This window comes from Anser anser, assembly GCF_964211835.1.
Source record: "Anser anser genome assembly, chromosome: 25".
Classification (NCBI taxonomy): domain Eukaryota; kingdom Metazoa; phylum Chordata; class Aves; order Anseriformes; family Anatidae; genus Anser; species Anser anser.
The window spans coordinates 2965833-2986101 of record NC_139746.1 but is presented as its reverse complement, the minus strand read 5'-3'; the positions used below and the strand labels follow the sequence as shown (position 1 = coordinate 2986101).

Genomic DNA, 20269 nt, shown 5'->3' with positions numbered 1-20269 from the left:
AATGCTGCCTGCAAAACCAGTACCAGGTAACAACGAGCCTCCCACTGCCAGTCCAGCCACAGTGCTCACTGCCTGCTGCAGTGCTTCTGCTTCCCAGTCAGACCAGTGCAACCAGTTGCTGTGTTGTCCTTCCCCGTGGCCCTCCTCTTCCTCACTTTCACACACCAGCACTGTGATTCAGCACGGAGCTTACAGGTGTGCTTTGTGCCTGTGGACTTCAGCAGAGGCTCTGCGTTTGCCTCATTGCAGTGGATTAGCAGAGGCTGGGTCAGAGCCTCTTGTGCCCTCCAAGCTCTTCTGCTGCAGGTCTGAAAGATTCGGCTCTCGCTGCCGTCTGGTAGAGGCTGCTTGACACCAGCCGCAGGGGCTCTGTCGCATTTAGCAAAGGGGAAGGGAGGAGCCACATTATTTCTTGCTAGTGAGAATCATAAAAAGGAGAGGTACAAGAGCTGCAGGAAGCAGTGCTGGGAAGAAAAGGTAGCCCAGGCTCTGGCTTTGAAATCTTACCCCTAATTTTTGCTCTTGACTTGGCCGCCTGCTGCTGCCCACCGCTGGAGATAGGACGTAGGGGCAGCAGGCAGACCTGTGTAGCTGTTTCACCTAACAATTACCCTTATCAAATCCATGGAGCTGGGATCCTTGCGTACGGTTCGGAGCATGCAACCTTTGTGGCTTTGGGGGACGCTTTCAGGGTCCTGCTGTAGCATGTAGTACTTAGGAGCAGGGCTGAGTCCCCACCTAAATCACTTCATGTGCAGCAAATCCGTTTGTGCAACAGTAATGCCACCCCTTTGTCCCTCTGTTCTGGTGTCTCAGGACCTCGGGAGGATCAGATCAGTCACAGATAACTGGGATCTCCAACCCATTCGGGCCACAATGCCAGAAATCTGCCAGCTTATAATTAGCTGCCATGAATTATTCATCGGAGGCACAGCGTCCGTCAGATCTGACAGCCGTAATCGTTTTGCCAGCAAAATATGGGGTTTGTCTTATTTGTGAAAATGATTCAGGCAGCATTTTTTTAATAGAGAAGGGAGGGGTATGTGTGTCTATGCCTGTGTATAAATATCTGTATATTATATAGATAAACATACGTATAACCACATGCACACACATACATATATGTTTTGCGTGCTTGCTCTGTAATTAAAGCTGTGTTTGTACAGCATGGATCAAGCCTATCAGTGATGTAACTGATTAAACCAATTGGATTGCAGCAGGAATGAAGACGTATTTATATCTGCTCTCTTTTACAGTCTAAAAATACCCTGTAATTCTGAATGGATGTGTTTTTAGGCAGCTGCATTTAGAAATACCTCCAGATGCACATTTTGGTGTTGTTTTCGGGAAGGAGGCAAGGAGATGAGAGACGAGGGGTCTTGCCAGGAACCCTCCGATCCCCTGTCTCTTTAAGGCTCCGTCACACTCCCTCTCTCTGCTTTCATTCTTAAATACGGGATGTGTCCAGGCTTTATTAATTTATAACAATAGCTGATGGTGCTGGGGAATGAATGGGGCTATGAAATATCTGACATGGCAATTAGGGCTGCTATCGCAGCAAGGCCTGATTTTTGCTGGAAGGGAAGTTGCTGTAAACCAAGGCTAATTAATTGCTTTTGAAAAAAGAAAAAGAAAAATCACACATAAATGATCTGGGCCAAAATTCTCTTCCTGTCATGGTGTAAATCTGGAGTAGATCCTCTGTTTTTTGCACGGTTACCCTTTGTGTATGGCAGGGCTGTAGCAAGCACGCTAACAGTGATGCTGCAGGCAAGGGTGTGTGGTGCAGAGCAGCAGCTTCCTCAAAAATCACCATTCCTGAGGCACGTTGCACAGGATCACTCACATTTCACTCTTTTGCAAAGGGAGGCTGGTGCAGCACCGCGAGGCGGTTCGGCTGTCTGCGTTACAGATGTCCCCACCTCGCTCGCGTATGCACGTGGTGCTTTCAGTCCCGTTGTGTCAGGACAATGAAAAAATCATCTCCACATTTTCTCCCCTTGTTCTTTGTGGCCCTGAGCACCTCATGCCTTTCCTCCTTTCTGCCCTGCTCTTTCTCTGGTGTCTTGCAGGATCAGGGAGAGATGATGCACAGTGGAAGGAGAGAGACTTTATCAGCTCCTAAGTGCTGGGGCCTGGGTGGGTTTCGATATTGAGAAGGGGTTGTGGGGACAGAGCTCGTCAGCAGCTTTAAAACAAGGTGTCAGAGGGTGACTTCAGTAATAAAGCACTCTGCAGTGGCAAACGGCAGTGGAGAAGGTGCAGGCAGGAGGTCATGAGCGTTGCCAGCTCCCCTTTCCCCATCTCTGCGCAGTGATCCCAGGCAGAGGTGTGCCGCCACCTCCTAACAAACCACTCAAGATGACTGATCCCAGTAGAAGTGACAGCTCTTGGTAACACATCACCAGCCTGAAAACTCAAACCAGGTCCTCCAAAATGTTCAGCTGAGAGGCAGCAAAGTGGATTCTGCCTGCTGGGCCTCTCTCCTCATTCACAGACCGGTGATGTCCCCACCGTGCCTCTTGCTGTGGTCGGGAACGTGGTCATGGCTTGTGGGGGTAGAGGAGAGGTCCGTCCTCTTGGGCTGCTCTCTCAAAGGACCTAGGGCATATCACAGATACCCCGTTGTAAGGAGCGTAGAGCACTGGGGCCCCAGTTGCTTGTCCTCTCTCAGCCAGCACTTAAATGCCAACACAATAACAAACACAATGCATTATTTAAAAGCCACTGTGCTCGACCCTACAAGGAGCTTTTCAATCACTTGAATGTCAAGGAGAAAGATGTGGCTGTTTCGCTGATGGCTGGGGGCTTAACCTCCTCATTTACAGTGTGACCAAGGTGGGAGGCAAAGAGCTGCTGAGATGGGTGTGTGCGTGCTTGAGGGCATGGGTATGCAACCAACACGGTCGCCCGCAGGGGCTGGATGCTTGCTGGGGCTGGGCCAGGCTTGGGCTGCTCAGAAGCGTTGGGTCCAGTGGTCTGGAGCTGCTCCTCAGCAGCATTTCAGCAGCTTATCACCTGCCGCCCCCACTCCCTTTTCTTGGGGCAAAGCAGGGTAGGCCATGGGCTTCTTATGGCTTATTTACCAAACTCTTCTTGCTCGCTGGTGGCTGTTAGCAAATTAAATATTTCCAACCTCCTGTCCTGCTGTCTGGCTTCAGAAGAGACGACTTCTTTCCCACAAAGTTTCAGCGAAATCCCTCGCAAGGCTGCAAGTCATTATCTGAGAGTCACTGCTGGAATGAGGTTGTGGGCAGTAGCAAAAGTCAGAAACTGGGATCTCTCTGTAAGCAAAAATCCTCAATCACTTTGTAAACAACCAGTAGTGTGTGTCTATATCTAGCAAATGTTGTTTTGGAAATGAGAAAAGGTCACCAGTTGCAGTGGTGGCATTTCACCCCTCATGACCTCATTAGAGGTTTTTTCCCAAGTAAGTCACTATTTTATTTATTTAGCAATGAGACTGGCTCCATTTCCTCTGTCTGCACAAAATACGAGCCAAAGCATCCTGTGCGGGGCGAGATGTACTGTGTTAAGCAGAGCGATTCTTTGTATTCAGATGGTTTTCGCATTCAAAGCGCTTGAAAGGTGACACATAGGAAAAGGGAGAATGAAGCTGATGGGTGCGTTGGGTGATGTTAGAGCAGGACCATTACTTCAGGTGCTGGGAGGCTGTAATCACAACCAGCTTTGGATGAGAAGGTACAAAGCCGGGTACGCAGAGGGAAAGCGGCTGTGGTTCGGGATCCAAAGCTGTCCTCCCGGCCCTGCAGAAAGCCTCGGAGCTCCCCGGGGATGCTCAGCGCACGGGTGCTCCTGCCTTGCCGCGTGGGAGGCGAGTCTGGCGGCGAGCAGATGGCGCGGGCACAGCGCGCGCCTGTCGCGTGGGTGCGGGGAGACCCCGCACCGCCACCAGAGAGCTCGGGTCTGTCCTGGGAACAGGGGTGGAGTTACTCCAGATTTGGTTGTTAAATAATTGGAGCCGCCTTGGTCACAAGCTGAGGTTTTTATTATTCTTTACAGGGATTTTTGATAGTGCTCGGTGAAGTACCCACAACAGATAGCAGAACGTGATGGAGGAGAGGGCTGGGGCTTGTTCACTTCTGCTCACAGGCGGAAAATATCTCTTAGGAAATATCTCTCAGGCAGCCTGATATTTTTGGGCACCTGCAAAGATAGGCATATCTGTGCCTCCCTCTTTTGTTTGTATTGTGGAAGGACCAAAAGGCCACAAATGCCACAAATGTGCCACAAATGCCACAAATGGGCCTAAATGCCACAAATACCGTATTTCATCTCTCCTAGACTGATGCTGTAGATCTGCAATACAGATTCCCTGGTTCCCTGCTGCTGCCCTTCCAGGCACGGCGACCACGTTACACCTGGATGGAAAGTTGCCTGAATCTAGCTGGAATGGACTCAGTCCCGGGGGCAGAGGGTCACATTTCCCAAGCACTTTAGGAGTAGCCGTCATGTTTTTGACCCAGATCTAGGCACCTAAAGCACACAGACTATACAATTTATAGCAAGTCTTAATCTTCTCACAAAAGCCTTTTAAAGCTTGTTCTCAGAATCCAGTCTGGATTATAAATCATTAGAACAGATGAGACGGGATCCAGAATGGATGAGGCACCAATAAAATAGATTAGTTAGAATACAGAACAGATATAAAGCATGAACAGCTAGAGAGATTATTAGTTCGAGAAGATGAGATTAGATAGAGCAGCTCTTCTGCTACCCTGGCTTTGCTGTTCATACTCCCAGCCAAAAACAGCTCGTGCAACGATGCCAAGAACCAGAACACGCTTCCTCGAGGCTTCAAAAGCAGGCAGCGTTTGAATTTGTCCACAATTCTGCCTCCATCCCAGCCTGAGTGTCTGTACTGAGATGCAGAAAGAAAGGCTGAGGAACAAAAGGCAAGCGCTAGCAATTAGCAGGGGCTGTGGCTCAAGGCCTTTTCTGGAGCTGCGGCGCAATGGGCAACCACTTGCAGACCTCATCAGCTTCGGTTCTCTGGAGCAAAAAAAGAGGGAAAGAGCCTAGGCAGACAAAATCATGCAGTGCTTGGTTTTATTGAATTCTCCATTCCACGGCAGCAGTTGTTGGAGTTGACCTTCTAGGTGTCTTGCTTATTGTTGTTGGAGGCTTTGAGTGTTTATTTTTCCAGAAGCAATCATTCCAGTGGATGGAAATGCGGCTAAAGCTTCTCGAAGCAATTAACTCATTTGCTTTGGTCCACACTGCTGGATGTTATTGTTAACAGGAAAACACCATCTATTTGTTTATATTAAAGAGGAGAAGCGGGAGATTTGTTAAAAGGAGATTGCAATGAGATTGTTTGGTCCTAGTAGGCCGTAAAATGTTCGTCTAAGAGGAGCGAGCGGAGCGCTTGCAGCCTCCATATGCAACCCGTGTAATCCCCTTGTTAACACACTTCCCAGCAGTAACTTCGCTCACTCCTGCCTGCTCAGGAATATTCATGTGCTCATGCATCATTTTAATGAACTTATCAACACGTGCATAAGCTATTAATTAAACATTTATTAGTAATTATGCTTTGGGATCGCTTCATGTGTAACTCGTGGTGTTATAAATGCAGCGTCTCGTGCCAGCATTTCACCAGCCCAGTCCGCAGAGCGAGAAGGACCCTCTCAGCCCGTCTGCAAGGAGAGAGGCTGCTTCCCTGCCATCCTGCCTGGTCCTCACCCACATCCAGCTCAGCTTGTGCTAATCAGTGTATTCTGCTTCCCCGGACAACCTGGAAATGAGCTGGTAGGAGAAAACAGCAGAATTCACCGGTGATGGCTCGCATTTCCAAGGCAAATGTGTGCTGTGGGGCAGCAGCACGCACAGCCATGGCACATCCTTGCTGCAAATGTTACAGGGATTTCTAGATGAGAATTAATGGACTTTCCTTGGCTAGCACAGAAGAAAATGTTCTATGTGGGGTTGTTTATTATTTCTGTTACAGTCACTGTACTTGCTTATTGCTTCCATCTGTTGGCATCAAACTATTGGCTCTTGTCTTATCGCTGGGATATAAACCCTTCACGGGCAGGGAGCATGGTTTGGTGAGAGGCACAACAAAAGTGCCTGAGAAATTCAGGTGCTTAAAAGCTGAGAGATGCCTTGGAATCGGTTTCAGAGAGGAGCTCAGGTACTTAATTCCCAGAGGTTTCATTCAGGAAGAAAGACATTTGATGGCCTGAAATATTAAGTGCATAAGTTGTTAGCCTTTAAGTCTTGCAAAGTCATTTGCTCCAGACCTTCATATCGCCAGTTGTTGCCTCAGGAGATGGCTGGCTTTGTTGTACAGGGTTCTTGGGAAGCCAATCGACCCAGACCATGTCTTGTTTAAGGAATACTTAAACCCTTATGTGGGCTTAAGTTGTTCTCCTTATTCTTCCTCGCTGCCTCTCCTCCTTACTGCTGCCAGATCAGATAAGAGAGGATCAAGCAGGCCAACTGGAAGATCCAGAACCGTCATTAAAAACAAAGCTGCTCTCTCCCCCCTTCTCCAGGCAGTGTCTGGATCCACTAACGTTATTAGTCAGAGGAGCACAGGCTAGAAGGAGCCACGGGACCCGCTGGTGCCCAGCAGCCTCTGCTAACAAAACTCCGTCCACTGCAGGCGAGAGCTGGCTCTCCGCTGCCCCGAGGGACCCGCTGAATAATCCCGTGCAGGTGGCCCCAGCTTTGCTGCTTATGTGCAGCGATTTGGATGAATTGGCAGGAGCGGGTGATGCTGCACTAGGTCGTGTGCTGTTTTATAAATTTTAATCCTCGCTTTGAATTTTCCAGCAGAATGGGTTTGCTCTACCTCTGGGCTGGAGGGAAACTTTTTGTCGTTACCCTGGAAACGTGGAGACGACAGATCCGTCGTTCATTGGCAAGTGGGGAAGGATGAGAGAAAAGAGGATGACAAAAAAGCGTTGGGAAAGACCAAGAAAGTAAAAGGGCCTTTTAAAGGAGGCGTCTTCACCTACAGCAGCAAGGCTGGGAGCACGAAACACTCAGGCTACCTCTAGTGATCAGGATTTCCCAGCACTTCCTTGGATCCTCCATAGCATCAGACTTGCTGGAGCAGTTTTGCTCAACTTCAGCAAGAGAGCCAGGGGTGATGGATTTATGTTAACATCCCCTTGCTCCCTTCCCAGCTCTGGCAGCCCGGAGTCAGCTCACACTCTGCATACTTAATCTTTTACCTCATTTAAACCTGGGATGTTGTACATGTGGAGCATGGCCAAAGGTCAAAGAGCCACACAGTGAGAAAAGGGCCAAGCTGCAGAATGAGAGCAAGTGCCCAAAGAGTACTTGCTGAAAATTACCAGTCCTGGTACTGCAGGGAGCACAACGTGGAAGAGGGAGGAAGCCAGACATGCCCACCCGGAGGCCACTTTCCCTTTGCAGAGAGCCCAGAGGGCATCTCTGGCCCAGCAGAGCAAGTGGTCAGCAGAGCTCAACAGGGAGAGAACTGAAAGGCTCTCAGCCCTTTACTGTGCTTACACTAACGCCGTTCCTCACTCAGCAAAGGTCTCGGCACTCAGCTCTCATGTTGCCTGATGTCACTTTGTATCCTGGAGGGCACAGGAATCCAGAGTGCCAGAGTCCCATTTTTCCCCTGTGAATTGAGAGCTCTGGAGAAGAAAAACCACTCTTTAGTGTCCTGCTGAGCTCTGAGCTTCAGTTAAGGGGAAAAGAATACAGATGTCTGCAGTTCTCTTTGAATTTGATGGAGTTACACTTAGGAATTTGTTTTTTCTGCTGGAAATGCGAGTGAAGAGCAGGTGAGAAAGGACACTACAATGCAATATCCGACTGCTTAAAGCCCGTGGATAGGTAGCTCGCTGTGGTCACCGCCTGTTCCCATGCCTTGATGATATAAGTCCCTCTCGTGAACTTCATCTCCCCGCTGCCCTCCAAGGCACCAGCTCATATTAATCCTCTCTCTCCTTGCTGAGTCGCAAAGTTCTTAAAGGCCAGAGCTCCGTTTTCCTGCTCTTATAAAGTCCCCTGTGCACTCGTGGCCCCACGCAAATAAATACAGGGGAAGAAACGGCAGCCTCTCATCTGCAGTGCTCCAGGGGCCACAGGGAGCCTGGGGTTCACCTGGAGCTTGCACGAGTGCCCAGGCAAAGGTAAGTTGGCCTTGCCCTGCTCAGCTGCCTCCTCCTGCATCTGCGCCCCTCACTCCCTCACGCTTCTCCTCCCTGGACCCCAGCATCACCTTCGTGTCTCCATGTTTCTGCTTGTCACAGCCCCGTGTCCCCCTTTTCTGTTGCCTCCCTGCACCTCTCAGCGCTGCGGCTCTGCTAACGCCTCTGAAGCAAGCCCAGGGAAGAAGAGAAAACAAAGAGGAAAGATTTCCCTTTAAGCAAGAAGAAAACCAGCCCGGGCCTGGTAAAAGTTGTTGGTTTTGTCAATATTCAAGGAACTCTATCTGCTGAGACATGTAGGCTGCTATTGGAGGCAAAGAGCAGAGCTGGCTGGATTTTAACTTGCCACTGCCATCTGCGGGGCTGTTGTTGCTAGTAGCGAAGCCGGGCGGTCTCAGGAGGATACTGATCTCTGTTATGGTTGTTATCCTCTTCCCCAAGGAAGTTTGCAGTCCCTTTTCCCTCCCTCAACCCTGTTGCTGGAGCGGTGTCAGCGTAGCTGCCGGGCAGAGTAGTGGCAGCAGGAGACAAGTGTAGCAAACACTATTTGACAGTGTGTTTTGGATGCATTTCAGGTGAAAACACACACACACAAAAAAAAAAACAAGCACGTTTGATCCTGGCTGTACCTGCCTTCCATATTCATGTTCGTGTGCCTCCATGTCATTATGGGATTAAAGCATCATTAAGCACACAACAGAAGCCTTTGATAACCCTCTGTTCAGTGCTCCTCCTTGCCTCTCTTTTTTTGCATTTCTCCTACTCCATCTTCTTTCTTTATTTCCCTTTTCTCTCTTTTTTTTTTTTTAACCTAGCCTTTTTCCAACATCCCTTCTTTCTTCTCCCCAGTGGTTTCAGGGATGCTCTGGAGTAATAACTCCCAGAGATATGGTGTGGTTGAAAGGAACCTATTCTGACTCTCTTTTACACCAGGGTGTATCAGGATTTATGTGGCGAACGGGAGGCAGCATCAGTGAGCAAATCTGTGCAGCTCTGCCCTGTTCCACAGCAGCTCCGCTGGTCTGGGAGAGCAGAGGATGTGCTGCAGCTGAGTTGGTGCAAAGAGGCTGGGGAACGCAAGCAGGTCCCCGGCATCGGGTCTGGTGTAAATCCAGGAGTTATTCCGCTGGCTTCAGGGAAGCTGCTTCAGATTTACACCGGAGTAGCAGTGATCGGTATCTGGTGTTCAACATCTACTTTGCAACCTCCTGACTGAGAGCTGCGGAGTTTCAAGCCGCAGCTGTAGAATGCTCGTAGTATTTTTAATAAGGGTGCTGAGACCAATCTACTCCTGCATGGGAAACGTGACAGCAATTTAGATTGAAAGCTTCTGTTTTCCAGACAGGCACTCACCCGGTTAGTGCAAACAAAAAGGCACTTGTAACTCCAGTCCTTTAATCTTACTCTTTGCTTCATGATAGATAAGGCGTCTTGACATCAAATTGCACTAATATGGTCCTCTGAAGATTAGCACTGTGGACAATGCTTGTCGCCTGGCTTTCCCTGATAGGTTTTCTGAGTGTAGCAGCGTCTAGTGGTCAAAGCAGGGATCCTGGTATGGAGAATGGACTGACCTCCTAGGCTCCCTGCCTCTGACTTCTAGGCTGCCAGAGTCTGACCTTGCCTCTTGGTTTTCACAGTTGTAAAATGGGCATAATAGATAGTAATTAATTGCCTTGAGGGGAGCTCGTTGAGGGATGGCTAATGATTATTGGCCTGAAAATTACAGAGGAGAGAGGGGAAGAAGCAGAAGGAAGGTTTCACAATGAGTGTGGGATGCAGGAGCTGCTTCTCTAGAGAACTCAAAGTCTTTTCCTACAGATGGTCTCATTCCCCTCATTTGAACAAAGGGGCAAAAAAACACAAGGGCAAGTGATTTGCCCAAGGTTATATGAGAAACCCAGGAATGAACCCAGGTGTTGCAGGTGCTGCCAGCCTGCTGTGACCAGCATGTCGTGCTGCCTGCTCACAGCCAGGCTGTACAGGCTGTTGATGCCCACGAACACCCCACCACGTGTATCGGTTCTCTGTCCATGCACTGGGCGGGCATAGGGGTCACTGGCAGACCCACGGCGACATTTGAGGGGGAACATTTGGCTGCACAGAGGCTCTGCTTCAATGCACCCAGTGTACGGTCAAAGAATGTAGGGCCTGTGCTCATTTCTGCTCCCAGTTGCCTCCCAGGTAAACCCAGAGCAGCCCCTGGACTGGGGCACAGACTTGCTGGGTTAGGTGTGAGAACACCGGAGCCCGGAGCCGCTGTGGCTTTTTTCTTTTTTCAGTTACAAGGCAGATTGCAGGCAGCTTCTCCGAAGTGTTTGAGGGAGGTGGTGTCAGGCAGCAGCCTACAGCACCCAAAAGATGCTGCCAGCCCCTCTCCTCCCAGCTACACAACGGAGCTGGTTTTACAGGTGCTTGCAGCTTACTGTGACTCCTCCTGAGTGCTACCGAGTCCAGTACCTCGCACACAGTAGCCAGGCTGAGCTCCCTCCACCTTCCTAAGGACCCTGTCAAGGACCACAGGCATAAAACCAGCCCAAAGCCCATCCTGATCTCCCACAAGTCTTTGGATGAGCCCCTGCGGAGCCCAGACCTGGGCTTTGCTTTGCTTGGTCACCCAGAGCACTCGGATTGCTGGGCTCAGCCCTTGCCCTGCATGGGGAAGTGCCTCCATCCTATGGCTCACATCCACCCTTCCGAGAGGCTTTGCCGCTTCCATGGAGGTGGGAGGTAGGCCAAAATGCAGCCTCAGGGAAGGGGAGGTAAGGACACGGCCCTGACACGAGGAAGGTGACAACCACTGCTCTGCCTGACGGAGGAGACGGAGGTGTCGGAGCAATGTCAACCCAGCAGGGAGCTCCCGGCAGCCTCTCTGAGATCAAACTGCAGAAGGCTGGATAAAACGGACAGGGGGAAAGAAAAAAGGAGGAAGACGCCTCGAGTCGATTACACCAAGAGAAACGCTGCGTGAGGTGAAGGAACCTCACAGCGGAGCCAAAGCAAAACCAGCAGCTGAAGTCGGGGAGCAGATTATAGCCATGTGGCTGGGAATAGCAACCAGCCCTGCGCAAGCAGCCGTGAGCCAAACCACGGAGGGGCCAGGCCAGGCCAGGAGAGGCCGTGAGGGCTGTGCTGGGGGATGTTCCTTCCTGAGAAACCCCTGCTGGGGCTCCGTCCGGAGAGGCCTTGCTCCCCCAGCTCTCGGTGGATGGAGACAGGCGTGGAGAGACACCGAGCACTCCATACAACGCTGCTTACCCAGCAGCAAAGACAGGTAAAACACCCCTGAAGTGAGGAATCCATCTACACGCTGCAGACGCTGCGAGCTCCGAGATGTCATTTTGTGACCGACTTTGTCCTGAAAGTTGGCCGGGATTAATTCTTTGCCCCGAAGATGGAGGCACGCCGCTGGCTGGGACTATTGTATCCAAATCCACGCTGTGCCGGCACAGATACCTTTGTGCACGAGGGAGGGCAGTCTGGAGCCAGGCCCTGCTTGCCCCTCGCTCCCGGGCTCCTGCCCTGGCTGCTGGCTCCCAGGGATGGGAGCAGCCCCGTCCCTGCCCGCAGGGACCAGTCCGTGGGCACGCAGCTATTGCCAGGCATGCGGTACCAAAGGATTCCTGCACTAGCACGAGCCTTTTGTTGTTGTTTCAAAGGCTTTGAAATGCATGTTTCGTTCTTCCTTGTTCTGACATGACAGAGGACTATTTTAATAGCTGGGTATTAAATGTATTCAGGGGGAGAAAATGAAGAACTGCTTTAGCCTGCAGTTCTCAGGGAGCCTGTCTGTCATCAATAGCCTGTTTTCCACCAGAGTTCAGCAGGAGATGGCATCAGCCTCGCCAGGGTCAGTGCCGGAGTACTCTGCAGCCTGTATTCCCTAGGTGCCGATGTTCAGCCTTGAAATGGGACATACAACAGTGCGAAGGGCTGGTGCCTGCCTCCCGTCCCTCCCCTCCTGCTGTGCCCATGAAAGCCTGGAGATCCCTGACTTAGGGCACTTCCCTTTCATTTTTTTTTCAGGCCAACATAAACACAGCTCTCCAGCTCCTGGCGTGGGCACCTCGTGCCAGGCTGCGAGGCAGACCAAGCCAACGACGCCAGACTGGCCCTGAGGAAGGCGTCACTCCAGCACTTTGCCTTGGCTGCAGCTCAGCTCTGTCCTGTGCTGGGGCTGCCCGCACCTGATGGAGCCGGCTGGAGGATCACAGGGGCAGCGAGAGGCGGGCGTCGCAGCGGAGCAAGGCGAGGGACCGAGAGAGGGACTCAGTCCGTGAAACCTGACAGCTCCGCGTCGAGGTCTGGCCACAGCGCAGGGCCACGGAGGGGGAACGAGGCTCATCAAATTGAGCCTGGGAAGGCTTCCAAGACCTTGTCTTCGCGAGGCAACAGCGTGCAGGTTTGCATAAATATCTCTGAAATTCATCAAACAGCTCAAATGAAATACATTAGGGAAGGAACTTCTGCTGCATTTAAATCCGCACACGGTTGCTCCCCTGTCTTTGAAATCCAGTGATGCCCGCCCCTCCATCAGCCTAGGAGCAAGGTACATTCCAGATGGTTCCCCCATCCTAAAAAACTGCACTGCACAGCCGATTAAATTCTGCTTGTTGTAATTAAGCCCGACACAATTAGCTGTCAAGCAGGGCACTCATCTGTTTTATGTTGCAATCTCTTCAACAGGCGAGGCTGCTAGACAAGATTGTCACTTTTCGAAAAGATTTTCATTACTTACCCTGGGCTCTGTGTCAGACTATGAAATATAAAAATGTGCTCTGTAGCCAAGTCAGGGAAATTCTCATTTAATGTTCCACACAGTATTATGAAAGTAATGTACTCTGAAAATGAATGCATTTTGGAACATTTCGGAAGAAATGTAATTTGTCTGCTAAGTAATAACTGCATGTTCATGAATTTACTGGTTTTTTTTCAATATGCCTTTCGTAAAGTTGGGAAGACTTTTTCTGACCTAAAATGAAAAGAAGAGAAACTGTTGATTTTAATGTTACTCCTTCCTCCCTCCCTTTCTCCCTCCCTCTTTCTTTTATTCTTTCTTTTCCATCACTTCCAGGCACTTCCAGTGTAAAACCCAGGCACTGTCCCATGAAAGCAGAAGCTTGGCAGAAAAGAAATGTGCAGCTCAAAACAGAAAAGACAGAAGATAACTGAGGTCGGTGAGGAAGACGGGAACTCCATCTTTCTGTGCCTTTAAGAACAGAGAGCCCGAAATCCCCTGTTGCTCCTCACAGTTCAACAACCAGCATCTGTCAGTGGCGATGCAATTACAGTTCCCCTGCTTTGGTGGGACTGTGAATTTTCTGCATTTCTAATGTCAGAGGCTAAGTGGGGTCAAACATACAGAGCGGCAGTGCTTCTCGCCACCAAAATTCAGATTTTGTCAGAGAAAATAACAAAGTATTCAGGCTGGCAGAGCCTTCTCTTTGCCTTATAAATAGATGCTGGGCTCTGGGACAAATGCTGGAACATGCTGAGGTGCACGGAGGGAAGAGACATGCCTTTGGCTCTGGTGCTGAGTCTGGGTTCAGATCTGATGGCCTAAATTAGGGGTTATTTAAGTTGCCCAGTCAAGGAGTTGGGAGGCAGTGCCACTGAAATGCTGGCTGAGCTTTCCATCAGAAGAGAAATGGCTCACCCAGAGAGTCACTTGGGTTTTCTGGGCAGGAACCGGGTAGGGGCTGAGGGAGAAATGAAAACCGGGATTATTAATGGGAACAGATTGGAAAAAAATAAAAAAAAGAGGAAAGTAGGTGAGGAATGACAGCAAGAACTGGGACTGCAGTCCCAACTGGGATGAGTGGGCTCAGCAAGCTTCTGCCATTGCTTAAGATGTGATTTCGATAGTTGCAGGATGACGTGGTCCAGGCCTGGGTGAGCCTGCGCGGCTGAGGCAGTGGTGTCACTGCGTCCCTCCGAGCTGTGCTTGGAAGTGATTCTCCTCCAATCTGTCATTACCCCCCCAGTTGTGTACTTACAGCCCTTGAACAGGAGCAAGTTAAGAGTGGCATATATTACTGTCTTCGTGTGTCTGTACAAATTTGGGTTGTCAGTTTATATACCGAGATAAAATATAGTTTGCAGATCATAAGAAGTTATGTGCTGAAGTTTGAACCCCACTGTGCTGAGCATTACCCGGCTTTGTTTGCTGCCTGTTACTGGCCATTAACTCCCCAGGCAGACTCTCTTAGTCAGAATTCAAGTGGCTTTAATCAGGCTTCGTTTACCCTCCTTGGGAAGGAATAAAGTTCATTCAAATTAAGACCGCTTTATCTCCACGTAGAAGCACCCCCCACGTGAGGTTCAGCGCGTTTTAAAGATTTATCTTTTATGGCACACCTTTTCCTCGCTCAGATTTCCTTCGCAGAGTCCTTCCCTTGCAAAAGCTCCCATTTTCCCAGGAGCACTTCTGGAAGACGACTCGTTCGTGCCCTGGGTGTCTGCCCAGGGCTGGGAGCTCGGGGCTGGAGTGGCGCCCGGTCCATTAACATTCAGCTGCAGGAGAAAGGGGAGGAAAAACTCCACAGAAGCATGAGACGGAGAGCAAATAAAAGCAGAGCGGGTGAGCAGGAAAACATTGTCTCTTAATTGAGCCGGGGGAGAAGAAGGAGTCGTGGTGATTACAAGGCCTGCAGATCTTTGTTTACAAGAGCTGCCTTCCTGCGATCTGTCACCATCGGCCAGAAGCATTCAGGCTAGCCTTGAGAGAGCATCGTGCAGGGGGGAACTGAACCAGAGCAGCTGTAGCAGAGCGTGTGGGGTGCCCGTCTGCGTAGGCACTGCTTCAGTGCTCTTCCCTGCAGCTGCAAGCATCTTTGGTCCAAAATGCAGAAAGACAGGGCTTTTGCTCTGCGGCATGTTCCCTTGCTTCAGCCAGGGGCAGAATCACCACAAAGCAGCACAGGATAAGGCAGGGCTTGCTCCCATATCCCAGATGCTGGTTGTAAAGATGCTTACACATGCCGTGCTGTGCATGGACGGGGCAGGAAAACGTGGAGTCAGTTTGTTCATCATGATAACAACCTGCATAAGCAGAGTAAGTCTAACGTGTCTGGGACGGGAGATACCCAGGGTGTCAGTGCTGGAGAGCTCAGCTGCACATGCACAGGGACCATTTCACCGGGTCTCTGGACATCTGCTCTCCACCCTGAGCTACAGCTCCAGCCCAGCTGCCGGGGGCTTCAACATCCCAGACAAATGGCTCACATCTTTTTTTACGCTGGGATGAAGTGCCTGGGCAGAAAGAGAAGGTCTGTGCAGGAGACACAGATGCGTGGCAGCTCTGCTCCGAGTTCTCCAGCCATCTCCTGAGCAGGCAGCGATCAGTCTGGCGGATGCTGCTCCGAATTCTTGCCTTGTTTCCCCCAGAAGCTGCTCGCTCTGCATGGGGCTCAGCTGACGCTGGCACCCGGCGTGCTGCTGGCTTTGCTGCTGCAGGTGGCCAGCGCGTAGCGGGGATGTGCTAGCAGGGACTCTTGGCTTGCTGCAACGTGCTGCTTTATTGCAAATAGCTTTGGCCATAGCTGCTGTGATAACAGTAAAAACCAAACCCCCCAAAATCCCTTCCTGCTCTATCCCTTTGGCTGGATCCGCTGCTGGCAGAGGCTTTGCCGGCACCAGGTGCAAGGGGCTGCTCAGGGGGTGCAATGAAACCCAGCTCTGATTTTTTGGTATGTCCATTTAACCCTTTCCTCACTCCATTGATATTTGTCAATGGGACTCCCTCCCATTGACAAATATTAATTAATTAGAATTATTTATTTAAAAAGAGAAAAAACGTTTGTGAATGTTTTAATGCTGGGATAAGATCAGGAAAAGATCACTAAAAGAAAAGGCCCCCAGGTGCTGCAATAAAGGTCCAAGTGCCTCCCTTCTCCCGCCTTCTCCCTACACCAGCGCTGCTAGCCACGGGCTGTGCTACACGGGCTGCCGTGTTCTGATTTTTGTTTGGCTTTGGTTTGGGACATCACCTGAGCAGAAGCCTCAGCATTTACCCCTGTGCTTGAATAGAAGCAGTCTTTAAGGAGGCTCAGAGCCCTTTTGCTGCCTCCTCAGCATCTCCCTGATGAGGGCCAAAGAGTCCTGCCAGTCCCAGCTGGATTATCACGCGGGGCCAGCATCCTCCGCACACTGCACGTCTCAGCGCTGGTCACAGCTTCCTCGTTCCTTCATTCTGAGTCTCCCTTAGGTTTCATCGAAACCCCACATGGGTGAAGGTTTTACCACAGTGACCTCCTACACATCACAAACCACTAAGTATCGCCCCAGTTCTCCGAGAAGAGCCTGAAGGGATGCAAGATGTTCAGCTCTCTGTTGTCTTTCAGGTAAGCAAATTTAAACACGTAACTCCGTCTGACAGTTTCAATTATTATTCTTCTAACTGCACTACAAGAGAGGGAAAAAAAAGATTTATCACAAAAGATTATTTTGGGGGAAGGGGGAGGAGGACGGGGGAACTCTAGAATGTTTTATTTATGGGAATACTGCAAATTACCTTAATAAATTCCTTTACTAAGCTGTGTCAGCTACTAAAACATTGTTCTTTGTGGGTGAATAACTTTTAATTTGAGTGTTCTAGTATTCAGCAGAGTGAGGTAATGGATTAGCAATTGCCTGTATTGTAAATGTCATCTTGGCATAATTAGGGTGATTATTGTTAACCAGTGGAGTTTAGTATTTATCTGTCACTGGGTGAGAGAATATAACAAAGCCCCAATTAGTTATAAATGGTAGTGGGTGGTGGGAATGGAACACAGCCTCTGAAATGCTATTTTTGTTTTAAATTTGTTTCAGTGTTTATTTGGTTTTAACATCCGCATTAATGTGATCTCCCCCTGACAGGAGGGCTTGCGAATCACGTGCGCATGTAGACGCCATGGGTGTGAGGCCAGGAATTACAGCGGAGAAGGCATGAGCAGCGCTCTGATTTCCTGCACAAAGCATGGATTTTCTCAGTGCCAGACGGAAATACGGATGATCCGTGAGTCTGTCCAGTGTTGCAGGCCCAGGAAAGCAGAAAGAGGAGTAAGAAAAGCTTTTTCAATCAACTCCATCCTAATTTCTCCTTTCCTGATGACACCCTCTATTGGCCTTTTGCCCCAGGAGTCGCATTTGCCCTTCAAATGGGCCAAGTGAATGTTTGGTCCGTGATAACAGTCCCTCCTTGAAAAATGGGAGCAGAGAAGGAGGAGGAGTTTACACTGGTAAAACAGAGGTGTCGGGGTGCTGGAAGTTAGTAAACATTACTCCAGCTCACATCCGTCTCTGTTTGTGGTGCTTGTGCTAGCTCCCAGACGTTTGCACCCACTGATGGCAGGGCAGTTTAGGTGGCCTTTCCAAATCCAGCCCTCAAAGCAGCAATAGCCTGGAAACACCTGACTGGGCTGCACTCGCGGTGTAATCGTCTCTGACAGACACCTGCACGCCCAGACTTGGTGCCAACACTGAGTTTTAGGTCTTAATTCCCACTTAGGTTCCTCCCTGCCCATTCATTGCTAACAGCACCCTGCTTCTGATGGACAAATGGAAACTTTGGAACAAGGGAAGGGATGCACAGCCATATTACAGGTGGCTGTAGAGCAGCTTCCCCATTGGGAGCTTCATCTCCTTTCCCCCCAGGGCAGTCACCATCTAGCTCAAGGCACCAGGGTTAATGTCCTTTGCGAATACTTATCTGGTCTAATAGAACCGGGGATATTGCTATCACTCACAGAGATTTCAAATCCTTCCTCTTAATCCTGACAAGCTCTTGCCCTTAATAACTTCAGTGGGACTCTTGCCAGAGCAAAGACTGTCAAGTCAGATTCTCAAATGAAATGAAAAGAAAAGCAGGAAGGGAAGTTCAAGGTGAGGGTTTTTTTCCTTGGTGCTTTATATGGATGTTCATAGCTGGACACTGTTGTTTTTTTTCCTTCTATTATCTAAATGATGGATGAGTCAAATGTCCTGAGAAATATTTCCAGATCCAGACACAAATGACATAGGATGATCTGTGCAAAGCCACCAGGGGCTGAGAAAAGACAGAGAAAGGAGACTTAGATTGCTGATAGAAGATGTAGTGGGAAGACAGAGGTTTCAGAGGGAAGCAGGGATCATGTAATGTATGAAGCTTATACATAGTTTATACATCTTTAGTTAGTGGATATTTAAGTATATTGTAACAATCAGTTGTTGTAGGTTATCTTAGACAACAGGTTGCTTGTGACTGCAGTGTGTTAGGTGGGAGCTCTTTAAATTCTTCAGAAACCTTTTGCTATGCTCAGTCTCTTGTGACACAGATTATGTGATCTTTCATTAAAAATGAGAGGAACATTTCTATACTCTGTCTCTAGCAGAAAACCTAGAAAACTTGAAGCTGAGAGACACAAAGCAAGTAATGCTCCAGTTCCCATTTTAAGACATTCTCTGATTGCTGGAGACATTCTTACTCTAGGGATGGAAGAGGCTAGATCGATGGTTTGCAGTGTTTAAGGCAAGTGGTGCTGATAAGCGATGAGCTCTTGTCAGGATATGAGCCACGGGAGGCAATGAACATCAAGAACAGAAAATTTGAGCTGCTCTTAGGAAGAACTGGCCTTTTCCTGCAGCCTTTTCCAGGTGCCATGGTATCCCTCCAGGCACCAGCTCAGAAACAGGACAGATCTTTCTTTGCTTAGCTCAGCTTTGTTCATCCCTGCACCATATGAAGCTTGGCAAGCTAATATCCCCTGGAGATCTGGTATCCCTCCAGGCCCAACCTAACCCTAAACCATTTCTTTTCTCCCAGTGGGAAGAGACTCACCTTGTCACCCAAGGAAGGAACTAATGTCACCACCTGAAGATCTGCAACATGTCTGGGAGGATCCATGAGCCTGTGGCCACAGCAGAGCATGACTGCAGCAGCAGGGACTTGCCAAGAAAAACAGAGTTTGACCTGTTTTTTTTGGAGTGGGCGGTAGCTAGATTTACTTTCCACAAGACTGCACAGGTACTGCTTCCATTGTAAACTTAATAAAGCTAGTAAATACTCAGTAAACCTAACTTAGATTCTGATTATACCTGAAACAAGCACATAAATCCTACATTGTGTTTTTTTGTTTGGTTTGGGCTGGTTTTTTTTCTGCAAATGCAGCCAAAATTTTGCTGTTACTTGTTTAGGTACATCTGGGAGCTGAAAAATTTGCAACAATTTGCCAGCACAAATATTTTTCAAAAAAGTGTTTCCCCTCTTTCCCTGTAAATATTCTGCCTCTGGCCTTTGTGGGAAAAAGATGTTTTGGACAAAGTAGGAAAAAATAAAAATCTATAAACATTTTATAGAACTCATCAAATACAATTTTAGTTTAGTTTTACAGAGAAGTAGGACTTTCTTTTCTCTTCAGCACCTGCGGGAAGGTCAATATTACTTCCATAAAACATTCAGCAGCAAGGTTTTTTACATAGATACGTCCGCTTTCCATGGAAAGTCAATAGATACACTCAAAGCAATTCCTGAACAGAATGGGAGGGATCAAAGGGGACTTTTGAAAGGCTGAGCTCACTTGTATGAACTAAAGTAGAGTCTAATTCCTTAAAGGCTTGATCCAACCCCCACTGAGAGATATAAAATTGCTTCAACAGAAACAGGACCTGACCTTAACTGAGGGACAAGTCGGGAGACCTGCAGCAGTCCCAGCTGCTTGACACAGGCACAGACACGCCAGCAGCCACCTCCTCACCCTGCCTCAGTTTGAATTGCAGTCGATCCCTGGGAGAAAATAGAAATTTGTCGTAATGAACAGAGCGGGAGGCTTGGCTCGGTAGCATCATTTAAAGCTTTATAATCCCTTATCCCAATTTGCTTCAGTTTATTAGACATCCCTGGAAACAGGTGTGATGGAAATACCATGGAAACGTGAGACAAGTGGAGCCATCAGTTCACAGCCTCTCCATCAACGGATTCATCCCAGAGAGAAGAGCTAGCATCGCATGGGCACCTCCCTCTCCTCTTCCCAGTTTCATGTCAAGAGTCCAAAGACATCCCCATGCCGCAGCCAAGAGGGGCATTTCTTCATCAGGACTGGAGGGGAAATCAAGCCAGCCACACGTCCACAACTGTCAGCACTGCCAGTCCTCCC

The 20269-nt window shown here is 49.2% G+C and overlaps 1 long non-coding RNA gene across 1 annotated transcript in view; it reads left to right on the top strand.

The window, feature by feature from the left end:
- LOC310886576 overlaps window positions 1-19164 on the top strand; it is a 68625-nt gene extending 49461 nt beyond the window's left edge. Inside the window, exons 7-11 of the long non-coding RNA XR_014575365.1 lie at window positions 12183-12558; window positions 13231-14736; window positions 16363-16498; window positions 17016-17198; window positions 18940-19164. This is a non-coding gene — a long non-coding RNA (uncharacterized lncRNA). The remainder of the gene's footprint in view (window positions 1-12182; window positions 12559-13230; window positions 14737-16362; window positions 16499-17015; window positions 17199-18939) is intronic.
- The last annotated feature ends 1105 nt before the right edge of the window (window positions 19165-20269 follow it).